The following is a 17430-nucleotide window of genomic DNA, read 5'->3' on the forward strand; positions in this document are numbered from 1 at the left end:
TTTATACATTTCTGGAGATAGGTGTGGGTCCTAGAGGTTGGACTCACATCTATCTGACATTTAGGGCACGTTGGATGGATATGCCATAAATATCTGAGATGAAAATACCTCTATAACAAAGAACCTTAATCCTTTCCGGATAGTGATGGCCAGTTTGCATTGTTCGCCCGCGAACATATGCGGGCTGTTATCTTTTTTCACAAGTCCAAGGAAGCACAGGTAAGCCCCCACCTGTGCCTGTGCGCGAGCCGGTCTGAAAACAAATGAGGTCAGCGGGAGCAGGCAGTTCCGAGAACAGCCCGATGAAGGCCCCCGGTGGCTGTTCTCGGAACTGCCTGCTCCCGCTGACCGCACTTGTCTTCAGACCGGCTCGCGCACAGGCACAGGTAAGGGCTTACCTGTGCCTTGCTGGACTTGTGAAAAAAGATGGCAGCCCGCATATGTTTGAACTGGCCATCACTATTTACGGACCTCCACCAGTAAAAAAATAAATTATGCCTGCTCGCAAGCGCACTGGACGCCATAGGTGCTGGGTTTCTGCTGTTTTAAACAGCAGACTAAAAGGGCTAATGTCATTTAATCCCTCAGATGCTGTGGTCAAATGTGACCATGGCATCCGAGAGCTGAAAGCCTTGAAGCACTGCACTTCTGGACCTGGAACGGCTCTCCCACATAGCAAACGGTGGAGCCGTTCTTTGTTCTGAAAGGCCAGAGCCTACTGGAGGCTTTGATGCCTTTCACAGTTATATTCCAATGTGCATGTGGCAGCACTACATAGGAAAACACAGAATGTTTTATTTAGCAGTGTATTTAAAGCCATTGCTAAACAGAAATAGCAATCTGATGATTGGATGTTGTTAGATCTTTGGGGACTGTAAAAAAAAACTAAGGAAATGTATAAAAATTCACCTTCCTTTCCCCAGAATAAAAATAAAAATTAACAATAAAAAATAAATAAAAAATAAATAAATAAAAAATAAACATCATAGGCATTGCCATGTGCCAAAATGCCCATACTATTAAAAAATATTTATCCCATGGTAAACGGTGTAATGAAAAAAAAATGTAAATGGCTGATTTGCTATTTAAAAAAAAAAAGAATATAAACTGATCAAAAAGTCATATACACTCCAAAATGGTATCAATAAAAACTAGGGATCATCATGCAAAAAATGAGACCCCAACACAGCTCAGTTTACATAACTATAAAAAAGTTTTGGGAGTCAGAATATGGCGATGAAAAGACAAAATAAATTTTTTTCAATATTAAAGGAAATGTGTCCAAAAATGATATCTTCCAGGTAAAATCAGATAGCAAAACCTATCCTTTTTTCTAATCTGTTTTTATTTTCTGATTGTAGATTTGATTAAATTCTATTTACTGAACATGATTATGGGGGCGGCCATCTTGCCTGAGCTGTTCTTAACAGCATTTAGAAAGCATTAAGAAAATTGCTTTACGGCAGCCACATAGACCATAGACACAATGGTCAGGACTTATATGGGAGAGTTTTCTAGACATGCTCTGTGGCCTGTGCAGAGGTCATTGTACAAGGAAAGAATAGATGAGCTCTGACAATCAGCAATTGTAAATGGTGGATCCTGTCTTATCTCTACACAGAGGTGAGATCTCCTTATCATTATAGGCAGGATTAGAATGAGTTAACTGAAGAAAAGTGATCTGTATAAACCAAGAAATGGCGCCAATTATTATACACATTGGCCAGTGCAAAAAATTCTGGATTTTATATTTTTTGTTTAAAGGGATTCTGTCACCTCGTTTTCAGTTATAGAGCTGAGGACATGCACGGCTAGATCGCCACTAGCATGTCCACAATATACCGGTCCTATAGCTAGGCATGGGATCCAGCCGGTTCTCTCCGGTTCTGCCAAATAGTTTTTTAAAATTACAGCAGGTTCGCAGGACCGGTGAGAAGCAGGAATCCCGACCCGGTCCTGCAGCATAACATAAATGATTAGCTTCAAAACCCGGAGCTCCAGCAGCCGCTCACTCAAATCTTCTGCACGCAGCAACGCGCGCCTTGCGCAGGGCCAAAAGATGAATGACCTTTATTTTTTATTTTTCACTTACTAGTACTACTGCCGCAGCGCCGCCCCCAGCCTGCGCGTGCCAGCCGCTTGGAGTCATGGAAACACTCGGTCACATGGGCTCAGGCCACGGGGGAGTGACTGGTGAGTGAGTAGCGCGGCGGCGGGAAGCAGCCAGAGGGACTGTCTAAAGGCGAGCTGACTGACTGTGTTGTGTCTGACTCATACAGTCCAGACACAGCCATCAGCAAGATAGAAGAGTCGCAGCCAGCAGGAGTCAGGACAGGTCAGGTCGTGTTAGGGTAGTGACAACATGGATGGAGGGTGCCAGGGGGGGAGAAATATGACAACATGGATGGGGGGAGAAATGTGACAACATGGAGGGGGCCAGGGGGGGAGAACTGTGACAACATGGATGGGGGGAGAAATGTGACAACATGGAGGGGGCCAGGGGGGGGAGAAATGTGACAACATGGATGGGGCCGGGGGGGAGAAATGTGACAATATGGAAAGAGGAGGCGGGGGGGGGGGGGAATATGACAACATGAATAGAGGGGGCCGGGGGCGAGAAATGTGACAACATGGATGGGGCCGGGAGGGGGGGGCATTGGGAGAAATGTGACAAAATTTGGATGGAGGGGGCGGGGGGGGGGGGAGAAATGTGACAACATGGATGCGGGGGGAGAAATGTGACAACATGGATGGGGGGAGAAATGTGACAACATGGAGGATGGAGGGGGCCACGGGGGGAGAAATGTGACAACATGGATGGAGGGGGCCAGGGGGGGGGGATAAATGTGACAATATGGAGGATGGAGGGGGCCGGGGGGGAGAAATGTGACAATATGGATGGAGGAGGCCAGGAGGGGAAATGTGACAACATGGATGGGGGGGAGAAATGTGACAACATGGATGGGGCCGGGGGGGGGGGGGGAAATGTGACAATATCGATGGAGGGGGCCAGGGGGAGAAATGTGACAACATGGATGAGGGAGAAATGTGACAATATGGATGGAGGAGGCCAGGGGGGAGAAATGTGACAACATGGATAGGGCCGGGGGGGAGAAATATGAAAATATGGATGGAAGGGGCCAGGGGGGGAGAAATGTGACAATATGGATAGAGGGAGAAATGTGACAACATGGATGGAGGGGGAGAAATGTGAGGGCTGATGTGACACAGGTGATATGACAGGGAGGGGTGAGAAATGTGACATTTAGGGGGTGAAATGTGACATGGGGGCTGATGGCTGACATGGGGGCATGATGGCTGACATGGGGGGCTGATGGCTGACATGGGGGCTTATGGCTAACATGGGGTCTAATGGCTGACATGGGGGCTGATCTGAGGCATTGGGGGTCTGATATGAGGTCTGATTAACATTGGGAGTCGGATTGCTGGTCTGAGGTGTAATGGAAAATATGTTTTTCTTATTGTTCTCCTCTAAAGCCAGCGATTGTCTAAGGCAGAGGGAAGATACCAGGACCACACAGAGGAGAAGCCAGCTGATGCAGACTGGACCAGGGCCAGGTGAGCTGCGGGGGGGGAGGGGGGACGCCAAAATGTAGCTTCGCTTGTGTTGGCAAAAATCCTTGCATCGGCCCTGGTTGTCTTCCCTTCTTTTCTAAGGTCTTCATCAAGTGCAGACTGCACACACAAGCCAGCCTGCAGTGTGCAGCCTGCCTCTTTCACTCAGTGAGTGAGCACACACAGTTCAGTGAGGAGGAGATTCACATTAGCATGTAGTGTGGCTCCTCCTTCCTCCTCTCCTAAGAGTAAGATCCACAGTACTGCTTCTGTTGTTCTATTGGCTGGAAGCCTGCTCTGACATATTCAGCTGCCAGCCAATTATAGGGGCCAATTTTATTATAATAGTCGGGATTGGTGGGCAGTGTACAGACAGCCTAGCCTCAGTTTATTTAGGTACATTCTTAGGCTGGACATGTTCTTTCCTGCTGTTTACTGGTTGTTTGAGCACTGTAAGATGCTGTGTAGGTAAGCTTGGCTGTTCTAGTGCTTTGTTTTGTTCTGCCCGTGGCCCCAGCCACCCCCCCCCCCCAAAAAGTTGATGTACCCTTCTGATGAGAATAAAAAACTGAACAAAGAATTAACAATGGCAAAAAACACCTACATCTTTTGTGACTATAACCACTCTCCTCCATATCAGTGGTATGTGCAGCTGTGCTACCAGTGCCACTATGTGCTCCTCTGTGTAGTCATGCCAATGCCATCACCTGTGTATAGGGCTGCGTCCTTTTATTTTGTTTAAAAAATGATTTTAGAGATATGTAAATGAGCTTTGTAAGATGCCCAAGGGGCTGTACTAACCTTCTCGGTGCCCAGCCACGCCCCCCTGTGAAGCTCATTTACATATCTCTAGAATTAGTCTTTAAACAAAATAAGCCATGCATGTCCGCAGCTATATAACCGAAAACGAGGTGACAGAATCCCTTTAAATATATGGATTACATGGAAAATTTAAAACATCATAAAAAATAATTTAGAAATATGTAAAAATTAAAAAAGCGATATAATAGAGTTGAGCGAACACCTGGATGTTCGGGTTCGAGAAGTTCGGCCGAACATCCCGGAAATGTTCGGGTTCGGGATCCGAACCCGATCCGAACTTCGTCCCGAACCCGAACCCCATTGAAGTCAATGGGGACCCGAACTTTTCGGCACTAAAAAGGCTGTAAAACAGCCCAGGAAAGAGCTAGAGGGCTGCAAAAGGCAGCAACATGTAGGTAAATCCCCTGCAAACAAATGTGGATAGGGAAATGAATTAAAATAAAAATTAAATAAATAAAAATTAACCAAAATCAATTGGAGAGAGGTCCCATAGCAGAGAATCTGGCTTCACGTCACCCACCACTGTAAGAGTCCATTTTCATAAATTTAGGCCCAGCACCCAGGCAGAGGAGAGAGGTCCCGTAACAGAGAATCTGGCTTCATGTCAGCAGAGAATTAGTCTGCATATCATAGCAGAGAATGAGGCTTCACGTCAGCCACCACTGCAACAGTCCATTGGCATATATTTAGGCCCAGCACCCAGGCAGAGGAGGGAGGTCCCGTAACAGAGAATCTGGCTTCATGTCAGCAGAGAATCAGTCTGCATGTCATAGCAGAGAATGAGGCTTCACGTCAGCCACCACTGCAACAGTCCATTGGCATATATTTAGGCCCAGCACCCAGTCAGAGGAGGGAGGTCCCGTAACAGAGAATCTGTCTTCATGTCAGCAGAGAATCAGTCTGCATGTCATAGCAGAGAATGAGGCTTCACGTCAGCCACCACTGCAACAGTCCATTGGCATATATTTAGGCCCAGCACACACACAGGCAGAGGAGAGAGGTCCCGTAACAGAGAATCTGTCTTCATGTCAGCAGAGAATTAGTCTGCATGTCATAGCAGAGAATCAGGCTTCACGTCAGTCACCAGTGCAACAGTCCATTGGCATATATTTAGGCCCAGCACACAGGCAGAGCAGAGAGGTCCCGTAACAGACAATCTGGCTTCATGTCAGCAGAGAATCAGTCTGCATGTCATAGCAGAGAATCAGGCTTCACGTCAGTCACCACTGCAACAGTCCATTGGCATATATTTAGGCCCAGCACACACACAGGCAGAGGAGAGAGGTCCCGTAACAGACAATCTGGCTTCATGTCAGCAGAGAATCAGTCTGCATGTCATAGCAGAGAATCAGGCTTCACGTCAGTCACCACTGCAACAGTCCATTGGCATATATTTAGGCCCAGCACACAGGCAGAGGAGAGAGGTCCCGTAACAGACAATCTGGCTTCATGTCAGCAGAGAATTAGTCTGCATGTCATAGCAGAGAATCAGGCTTCACGTCACCCAACATTGGAACAGTCCATTGGCATATATTTAGGCCCCGGCACCCAGACACAGGAGAGGTTCATTCAACTTTGGGTAGCCTCGCAATATAATGGTAAAATGAAAATAAAAATAGGATTGAATGAGGAAGTGCCCTGGAGTCCAATAATATATGGTTAAGGGGAGGTAGTTAATGTCTAATCTGGACAAGGGACGGACAGATCCTGTGGGATCCATGCCTGGTTCATTTTTATGAACGTCAGCTTGTCCACATTGGCTGTAGACAGGCGGCTGCGTTTGTCTGTAATGACGCCCCCTGCCGTGCTGAATACACGTTCAGACAAAACGCTGGCCGCCGGGCAGGCCAGCACCTCCAAGGCATAAAAGGCTAGCTCTGGCCACGTGGACAATTTAGAGACCCAGAAGTTGAATGGGGCCGAACCATCAGTCAGTACGTGGAGGGGTGTGCACACGTACTGTTCCACCATGTTAGTGAAATGTTGCCTCCTGCTAACACGTTGCGTATCAGGTGGTGGTGCAGTTAGCTGTGGCGTGTTGACAAAAGTTTTCCACATCTCTGCCATGCTAACCCTGCCCTCAAAGGAGCTGGCATTGACACAGCTGCCTTGGCGACCTCTTGCTCCTCCTCTGCCTTGGCCTTGGGCTTCCACTTGTTCCCCTGTGACATTTGGGAATGCTCTCAGTAGCGCGTCTACCAACGTGCGCTTGTACTCGCGCATCTTCCTATCACGCTCCAGTGCAGGAAGTAAGGTGGGCATATTGTCTTTGTAGCGTGGATCCAGCAGGGTGGCAACCCAGTAGTCCGCACAGGTTAAAATGTGGGCAACTCTGCTGTCGTTGCGCAGGCACTGCAGCATGTAGTCGCTCATGTGTGCCAGGCTGCCCAGGGGTAAGGACAAGCTGTCCTCTGTGGGAGGCGTATCGTCATCGTCCTGCCTTTCCCCCCAGCCACGCACCAGTGATGGACCCGAGCTGCGTTGGGTGCCACCCTGCTGTGACCATGCTTCATCCTCATCCTCCCCCACCTCCTCCTCATCCTTGTCCTCCTCGTCCTCCAGTAGTGGGCCCTGTCTGGCCACATTTGTACCTGGCCTCTGCTGTTGCCAAAAACCTCCCTCTGAGTCACTTCGAAGAGACTGGCCTGAAAGTGCTAAAAATGACCCCTCTTCCTCCTCCTCCTCCTCCTCCTCCTCCTCCTGGGCCACCTCCTCTTGCATCATCGCCCTAAGTGTTTTCTCAAGGAGACATAGAAGTGGTATTGTAACGCTGATAACGGCGTCATCGCCACTGGCCATGTTGGTGGAGTACTCGAAACAGCGCAACAGGGCACACAGGTCTCGCATGGAGGCCCAGTCATTGGTGGTGAAGTGGTGCTGTTCTGTAGTGCGACTGACCCGTGCGTGCTGCAGCTGAAACTCCACTATGGCCTGCTGCTGCTCGCACAGTCTGTCCAGCATGTGCAAGGTGGAGTTCCACCTGGTGGGCACGTCGCATATGAGGCGGTGAGCGGGAAGGCCGAAGTTACGCTGTAGCGCAGACAGGCGAGCAGCAGCAGGATGTGAACGCCGGAAGCGCGAACAGACGGCCCGCACTTTATGCAGCAGCTCTGACATGTCGGGGTAGTTGTGAATGAACTTCTGCACCACCAAATTCAGCACATGCGCCAAGCAAGGGATGTGCGTCAAATTGGCTAGTCCCAGAGCTGCAACGAGATTTCGCCCATTATCGCACACCACCAGGCCGGGCTTGAGGCTCACCGGCAGCAACCACTCGTCGGTCTGTTGTTCTATACCCCGCCACAACTCCTGTGCGGTGTGGGGCCTGTCCCCCAAACATATGAGTTTCAGAATGGCCTGCTGACGTTTACCCCGGGCTGTGCTGAAGTTGGTGGTGAAGGTGTGTGGCTGACTGGATGAGCAGGTGGAAGAAGAGGAGGAGGAAGCCGAGAAGGAGGAGGTGGCAACAGGAGGCAAAGAATGTTGCCCTGCGATCCTTGGCGGCGGAAGGACGTGCGCCAAACAGCTCTCCGCCTGGGGCCCAGCTGCCACTACATTTACCCAGTGTGCAGTTAGGGAGATATAGCGTCCCTGGCCGTGCTTACTGGTCCACGTATCTGTGGTTAGGTGGACCTTGCCACAGATGGCGTTGCGCAGTGCACACTTGATTTTATCGGATACTTGGTTGTGCAGGGAAGGCACGGCTCTCTTGGAGAAGTAGTGGCGGCTGGGAACAACATACTGTGGGACAGCAAGCGACATGAGCTGTTTGAAGCTGTCTGTGTCCACCAGCCTAAATGACAGCATTTCATAGGCCAGTAGTTTAGAAATGCTGGCATTCAGGGCCAGGGATCGAGGGTGGCTAGGTGGGAATTTACGCTTTCTCTCAAATGTTTGTGAGATGGAGAGCTGAACGCTGCCGTGTGACATGGTTGAGACGCTTGGTGACGGAGGTGGTGGTGGTGGTGTTGGTGGTACATCCCCTGTTTGCTGGGCGGCAGGTGCCAACGTTCCTCCAGAGGCGGAGGAAGAGGCCGAGGCGGCAGCAGCAGAAGAGGCCGAGGCGGCAGCAGCAGAAGAGGTAGCAGGGGGAGCCTGAGTGACTTCCTTGGTTTTAAGGTGTTTACTCCACTGCAGTTCATGCTTTGCATGCAGGTGCCTGGTCATGCAGGTTGTGCTCAGGTTCAGAACGTTAATGCCTCGCTTAAGGCTCTGATGGCACAGCGTGCAAACCACTCGGGTCTTGTCGTCAGCACATTGTTTGAAGAAGTGCCATGCCAGGGAACTCCTTGAAGCTGCCTTTGGGGTGCTCGGTCCCAGATGGCGGCGGGCAGTAGCAGGCGGAGTCTCTTGGCGGCGGGTGTTCTGCTTTTGCCCACTGCTCCCTCTTTTGCTACGCTGTTGGCTCGGTCTCACCACTGCCTCTTCCTCCGAACTGTGAAAGTCAGTGGCACGACCTTCATTCCATGTGGGGTCTAGGACCTCATCATCCCCTGCATCGTCTTCCACCCAGTCTTGATCCCTGACCTCCTGTTCAGTCTGCACACTGCAGAAAGACGCAGCAGTTGGCACCTGTGTTTCGTCATCATCAGAGACATGCTGAGGTGGTATTCCCATGTCCTCATCATCAGGAAACATAAGTGGTTGTGCGTCAGTGCATTCTATATCTTTCACCGCTGGGGAAGGGCTAGGTGGATGCCCTTGGGAAACCCTGCCAGCGGAGTCTTCAAACAGCATAAGAGACTGCTGCATAACTTGAGGCTGAGACAGTTTCCCTGGTATGCATGGGGGTGATGTGACAGACTGATGGGGTTGGTTTTCAGGCGCCATCTGTGCGCTTTCTGCAGAAGACTGGGTGGGAGATAATGTGAACGTGCTGGATCCACTGTCGGCCACCCAATTGACTAATGCCTGTACCTGCTCAGGCCTTACCATCCTTAGAACGGCATTGGGCCCCACCATATATCGCTGTAAATTCTGGCGGCTACTGGGACCTGAGGTAGTTGGTACACTAGGACGTGTGGATGTGGCAGAACGGCCACGTCCTCTCCCAGCACCAGAGGGTCCACTAACACCACCACGACCATGTCCACGTCCGCGTCCCTTACTAGATGTTTTTCTCATTGTTATGGTTCACCACAACAACAAAAATATTATTTGGCCCAATGTATTGTATTCAAATTCAGCGGGATATAAATTTGAGGCCTAGTATTTAGGCGCTGGGTGACCGGTATGGATTTACTAACAGAATTAGACTTGGAAATGCACAGTAGCGTGTGTGTGAAGTTATTCTGAATGACCCTATGTGCACCTTCAATATGATCTACCCTTTTAGGGATAGATTTCAAATAGCTCTGATATAGCAGAAACCACTAAATTATGAAATTGCTAAATTGGGAATTGTATTTCAACCCAGAACAAAAAATGTGCTTTGACGGACACTAAATAACTTTCCCAGCCACAACAGGACAGCGGTAACGAGAGATTTAGCAGGATATAAATTTGAGGCCTAGTATTTAGGCGCTGGGTGACAGGTATGGGTTTAGTGACAGAATTAGACTTGGAAATACACAGTAGCGGGTGTGTGTGAAGTTATTCTGAATGACCCAATGTGCACCTTGAATATTATATACCCTTTTAGGGATAGATTTCAAATAGCTCTGATATAGCAGGAACCACTAAATTATGAAATTGCTAAATTGGGAATTGTATTTCAACCCAGAACAAAAAATGTGCTTTGACGGACACTAAATAACTTTCCCAGCCACAACAGGACAGCGGTAACGAGAGATTTAGCAGGATATAAATTTGAGGCCTAGTATTTAGGCGCTGGGTGACAGGTATGGGTTTAGTGACAGAATTAGACTTGGAAATACACAGTAGCGGGTGTGTGTGAAGTTATTCTGAATGACCCAATGTGCACCTTGAATATTATATACCCTTTTAGGGATAGATTTCAAATAGCTCTGATATAGCAGAAACCACTAAATTATGAAATTGCTAAATTGGGAATTGTATTTCAACCCAGAACAAAAAATGTGCTTTGACAGACACTAAATAACTTTCCCAGCCACAACAGGACAGCGGTAACGAGAGATTTAGCGGGATATAAATTTGAGGCCTAGTATTTAGGCGCTGGGTGACAGGTATGGGTTTAGTGACAGAATTAGACTTGGAAATGCACAGTAGCGGGTGTGTGTGAAGTTTTTCTGAATGACCCTATGTGCACCTTGAATATTATATACCCTTTTAGGGATAGATTTCAAATAGCTCTGATATAGCAGGAACCACTAAATTATGAAATTGCTAAATTGGGAATTGTACTTCAACCCAGAACAAAAAATGTGCTTTGACGGACACTAAATAACTTTCCCAGCCACAACAGGACAGCGGTAACGAGAGATTTAGCGGGATATAAATTTGAGGCCTAGTATTTAGGCGCTGGGTGACCGGTATGGATTTAGTGACAGAATTAGACTGGGATATGGCCAAAAAATAACCACACTATTGCTGGTTAAATGCACTTGGTGACGGGCGCAGCTTGCCCCTGATGTAGTATATGGCCAAAAAATGAACAGACTATTGCTGGTTAAATGCACTTGGTGTCACAGCTTGACCAACCACACTACTGAGGGTTAAATGCACTTGGTGACGGGCGCAGCTTGCCCCTGATGTAGTATATGGCCAAAAAATAAACAGACTATTGCTGGTTAAATGCACTTGGTGTGACAGCTTCACCCTGATGTAGGCTTTAGCCAAAAAACAACCACACCATTGAGGGTTAAATGCACTTGGTGACAGGCGCAGCTTGCCCCTGATTTAGTATATGGCCAAAAAATGAACAGACTATTGCTGGTTAAATGCACTTGGTGTGACAGCTTCACCCTGATGTAGGCTTTAGCCAAAAAACAACCACACCATTGAGGGTTAAATGCACTTGGTGACAGGCGCAGCTTGCCCCTGATTTAGTATATGGCCAAAAAATGAACAGACTATTGCTGGTTAAATGCACTTGGTGTGACAGCTTCACCCTGATGTAGGCTTTAGCCAAAAAACAACCACACCATTGAGGGTTAAATGCACTTGGTGACAGGCGCAGCTTGCCCCTGATTTAGTATATGGCCAAAAAATGAACAGACTATTGCTGGTTAAATGCACTTGGTGTGACAGCTTCACCCTGATGTAGGCTTTAGCCAAAAAACAACCACACCATTGAGGGTTAAATGCACTTGGTCGCAGCTTGGATGCACTTGGTCGCAGCACCGCACAAGAAACAAAATGGCCGCCGATCACCCCAGAAAAAAGTGACTGACAAACGGTCTGGGCAGCCTAAAAACAGTGAGTGAGCATTTGAATTTCAGCAGCTCAATGATGCACAGCTGCAGATCGATCGATTAATCAAGTGAAGTCCTTTGGAGGAGTTAATCTGCCTAATCTCGCCCTACTGTCGCATCCGCAACCTCTCCCTACGCTAATCAGAGCAGAGTGACGGGCGGCGCTATGTGACTCCAGCTTAAATAGAGGCTGGGTCACATGGTGCTCTGGCCAATCACAGCCATGCCAATAGTAGGCATGGCTGTGACGGCCTCTTGGGGCAAGTAGTATGACGCTTGTTGATTGGCTGCTTTGCAGCCTTTCAAAAAGCGCCAAGAAAGCGTCACAAAAGCGCCAAGAAAGCGACGAACACCGAACCCGAACCCGGACTTTTACGAAAATGTCCGGGTTCGGGTCCGTGTCACGGACACCCCAAAATTCGGTACGAACCCGAACTATACAGTTCGAGTTCGCTCATCCCTACGATATAAAGAGCAGGTCATATTCTGATGACACATTCCCTTTAAAATACAAGAAAAACCAATATAAACGTGGCATCGTTATAATCATACTTACCCAGAGAATGAGGGGCATGGGTCAATTTTACAGATTAGGGAACAGCATAAAAACAAAACACATAAAGCTGTGGTGAAATTGCATTTTTATTTCCAATTCCACCTCATTTAGAAAAAAATATCTGGCTTCCAACTACATTGTATGCAATATTAAATGGTGTCATTAGAATCTACAACTTGTTTCAGAAAAACAAGCCTTCATATGGCTATGTGAATGGAAAAAAATGATGTCTCCAGGAAGGCAGGGAGTAAAAAGTTAAAATGCCAAAATGAAAATTCCAGGGTGCTGAAGGTATTAAAGGGTAGCTTCAACCAACATAATCATTCAGTATTGCTTAGAAAGAAACAAAAGAAGTATAAAAGGTAAAGGTTTGGCTATACAGGGAGTGCAGAATTATTAGGCAAATGAGTATTTTGACCACATCATCCTCTTTATGCATGTTGTCTTACTCCAAGCTGTATAGGCTCGAAAGCCTACTACCAATTAAGCATATTAGGTGATGTGCATCTCTGTAATGAGAAGGGGTGTGGTCTAATGACATCAACACCCTATATCAGGTGTGCATAATTATTAGGCAACTTCCTTTCCTTTGGCAAAATGGGTCAAAAGAAGGACTTGACAGGCTCAGAAAAGTCAAAAATAGTGAGATATCTTGCAGAGGGATGCAGCACTCTTAAAATTGCAAAGCTTCTGAAGCGTGATCATCGAACAATCAAGCGTTTCATTCAAAATAGTCAACAGGGTCGCAAGAAGAGTGTGGAAAAACCAAGGCGCAAAATAACTGCCCATGAACTGAGAAAAGTCAAGCGTGCAGTTGCCAAGATGCCACTTGCCACCAGTTTGGCCATATTTCAGAGCTGCAACATCACTGGAGTGCCCAGAAGCCTCAAGGTGTGCAATACTCAGAGACATGGCCAAGGTAAGAAAGGCTGAAAGACGACCACCACTGAACAAGACACACAAGCTGAAACGTCAAGACTGGGCCAAGAAATATCTCAAGACTGATTTTTCTAAGGTTTTATGGACTGATGAAATGAGAGTGAGTCTTAATGGGCCAGATGGCTGGGCCCGTGGCTGGATTGGTAAAGGGCAGAGAGCTCCAGTCCGACTCAGACGCCAGCAAGGTGGAGGTAGAGTACTGGTTTGGGCTGGTATCATCAAAGATGAGCTTGTGGGGCCTTTTCGGGTTGAGGATGGAGTCAAGCTCAACTCCCAGTCCTACTGCCAGTTTCTGGAAGACACCTTCTTCAAGCAGTGGTACAGGAAGAAGTCTGCATCCTTCAAGAAAAACATGATTTTCATGCAGGACAATGCTCCATCACACACGTCCAAGTACTCCACAGCGTGGCTGGCAAGAAAGGGTATAAAAGAAGAAAATCTAATAACATGGCCTCCTTGTTCACCTGATCTGAACCCCATTGAGAACCTGTGGTCCATCATCAAATGTGAGATTTACAAGGAGGGAAAACAGTACACCTCTCTGAACAGTGTCTGGGAGGCTGTGGTTGCTGCTGCACGCAATGTTGATGGTGAACAGATCAAAACACTGACAGAATCCATGGATGGCAGGCTTTTGAGTGTCCTTGCAAAGAAAGGTGGCTATATTGGTCACTGATTTGTTTTTGTTTTGTTTTTGAATGTCAGAAATGTATATTTGTGAATGTTGAGATGTTATATTGGTTTCACTGGTAAAAATAAATAATATTTGTTTTTTGTTAAGTTGCCTAATAATTATGCACAGTAATAGTCACCTGCACACACAGATATCCCCCTAAAATAGCTAAAACTAAAAACAAACTAAAAACTACTTCCAAAAATATTCAGCTTTGATATTAATGAGTTTTTTGGGTTCATTGAGAACATGGTTGTTGTTCAATAATAAAATTAATCCTCAAAAATACAACTTGCCTAATAATTCTGCACTCCCTGTACTGGGGTTTGGTGCAGTGGTTCCATATGAAAAATAGATTTCTAATTATTCTTTTGAGCATGCATACATCTGTCATTGGTAAGTTTAAAGGCTATGTACACATTTGGAGCAAATCTTGTTTTATGATTGCATTTCACTCATTTTGGACTTAAAATATATATTTTAAATTGGTCTTTATGAAAAGTATTTAGCAGCTTTGTCATAAAGGGTTAACCTCTGCCTAGCTGTGATAATCATCCTTTCACTTTCACTTTGTGCCAGTCATTAACCCTTATTTCTAAATTACTAATCAGTCAAAAACATTTATTTGAGACACATTCTTACCAGTAAGACTAAGATGTGTGCTATAATGAGTGTTTATAATGTCAGAGATCAGAGACAAGGATTTGTTAGCTAAGCTGCCTGACAAAACACAATAAAATACAGAGCATTCTATTAGAGAATCTCAAGGTTGTATAGAGAAAAAGGCTCAACATTTTTAATAAATACAAACTGAAAATTTTAATTTTAAAATGAGTACAATACAATAGTACAAAATGGTGTCCATAGCCTTTAAGGGAGTAACAACTGTTGAACACACACACTGCACACAAGCAATGTGTAATAATAAACAGACCATAGGCGTCAAATGTGTTGTAGTCTCAACTATTGGCCAACTACAGTGTTATTATTACATCTGGCCAACAGTTGACATACATCTGGTGAAAAATATAAAGGTTAGGATGGGTTTTCATCTATACAACATAACTAAATGTCCCTGGCACACCTACCTTGGTACTTGAATGCCACAGTTCCAAGTCAGTACATAGAGAATGCAGTCTTATATATTTATTAGGTATGTTGCCTGAATGACCAGTAGTTAATTTTGGACAATCCATTTTTGTAAGTAGAATCCCATAAAAATAAGGTCATCATAAGTCTTTATGCTGCTGGGACCCCCAGTGATTATCTGTCATTTTAAGGGATTTTCTATGAGACAGATGTGGTTTTAACTTGGGCCTACTAATTAGGGCATTATCTAAGTGGCCCTGCTGGTTTTCACCCTTTAACCCCTATATAAGGATCTGGACTTTGCTGAAGGGGAACTACCTGTTCAGTAGACTTCTGATGCTTGGGGCTCAAGAGGCACCAGTGTGAATTACCAATGGATCAGGCAAAACCATAGTCAGGGACAAGCCAAGGTTAGGGCATGTAGAGTTTGTGCAAGCCAAAGTCAGTCCAAGGGTTAATCAGCCAGCTGAGGATCAGTATAGAGATCATGCAGAGGACAGGTTAGGCAGTGAAGGATTAATTTTGGAGTCATGCAGGGTCAAGTTGGTGCATGGTAGAGCAAACAAGGCAAATAGTAAACCTTTGTAGGAAACTAAAACATATTGCTTAGGTACCATCCCACAGAGGAAGGTGCCTTAAATACTTTTGGGTGGCTGGCCATATGCTGAGGCAAATTAGGGAGCATATACACTGGTCCTTTAATATCCAGACAGCATGTTCTTGCATCTTACGGACAGTGAGAGGCAGAGCCGGCAGAAGTTATCCTGCATGGGGAGGACGGGGCAGTGCTACCCAGGCGGCCGTGACGGCAGGGAAGGAGCAGAGCAGGCAACCAGGTGAGAGCTCCGGTGGCCGTGTCCTGAAGGGAGGTGCAACAGGAATCTAGCACCAAATGCTCAATTTTCCTGCTGTGCCATTGCAGGGAATATATGGATTTCTTCGGTATTGAGACTTTTTGCACCTGATCTTCGTTCCAGCTAATTGATGGAGGTCATAATTAAAGCATTCCCCAAAATTTTATAAGGTATTTGAAATAGAGTTTTTTTACACTTGTAATTCAAATACAGGTCTAGATCATTTTCATCTACAAAAGAGCAAAAAAAAGGTATATATTGCACTTTTTTTTCTCATTTTGCTATTGATGCTGCTGCATTGCCTCATGCACAGAGCCTAAAGGGAAAGCTTTTAATGTTTCTAGTGGATACAAATATGATATACTTGGCTTATTATAAAAAGCCAGAGAAACTAATAAAAATGCATCAAGCAGAAAGAAAATAATTAAAAAAATATTTATAGAAATGTAATTCATAAGTGGAAATTGTAGTTATCTGCTAATTTAAGTATTTTAGCAATACAGTTGAATCAGATTCATGTACTGTAGAAAGCTGGGAAGACTCCTTATTAGTTCAATGAAAATGGCAATACTGCTCCAGCTGCCTGACTATAAGTGCCCATTGCATGAGCTCACCCTTATTTTAGCCTATGAGCTAATGCAGCCCTTATATATTAAATAAAAACCTTTCTGGCAGGAGAAGGGAGAGGGCTATCATAGATTATCTCTCGGTCATGCAGGTGCCAGCATTAACTGCATTTGCAAGTACACATGTTCATAATTATTTTGTGTTATTTATGATCGAATTTGACCCCAATTTTCCAAAAAATGTGTTTGTTTGTGTGTGTGTGTGTGTGTGTATGGTTATCATTTTGTCAATTCATTTTTCATTTCAGAAGTGAGTTGAAAAAAGCACATACTAGCTAATTAATAACTAATTAACTAACTAACTAAGCAATGGGAATGAATGCATATGCAATGGGCGGCCGCGCCCTAGGGCCCTCTATGTCGCGTCCCAAGTGTAGGAAATGCTGAGCGGTGTAGTGCGGCCTAAAAGTCTCTTTATGTGTCACGGTGCTCCTATCTGGATACTCCTGGACCCCAGGCTTTGGCTCTGACAAGACCTTGAGATGAAGTTCAATGACAGCTTTACTTGAATAAACATTTCTCCAAACAGTTTCAGGCTTTGTCTTGGTTCCAGCAGGCTTTAGGATTAAACTGGCAGGCAAACATAACTCTGCTATATCTTTCTCTCACTCTGCTGTACTGACAAGCTAACTTGGTATCTTTGTTTCCTCTTTATGCTGTACTTCACTCTTGTAGTCGGACTTATGTTCAGCCAAAAAGTAGGTTAGAATCCTGGCAGCTCCAACATGGACTCTCAACCAGAACAAACCAGAACTGCCCCACCTCATTCTGGTATCAAGCAGGACTGGCCCACTTCTGATCAAAGGGAGGTCATTCTAACTATAGCTCTGATGTTTTTGCTGCCACCTGCTGGTGAACCAGGCACATTACATGAACAGTTACATAACATTATTATAAATGCACAGTGTTGAGGGACTTGGAAATAAATATATAAGTGACATATAGGTTAGACCTTAAAAGA

The sequence above is a fragment of the Bufo gargarizans genome, chromosome 1 (assembly GCF_014858855.1).
Source record: "Bufo gargarizans isolate SCDJY-AF-19 chromosome 1, ASM1485885v1, whole genome shotgun sequence".
Lineage (NCBI taxonomy): Eukaryota > Metazoa > Chordata > Amphibia > Anura > Bufonidae > Bufo > Bufo gargarizans.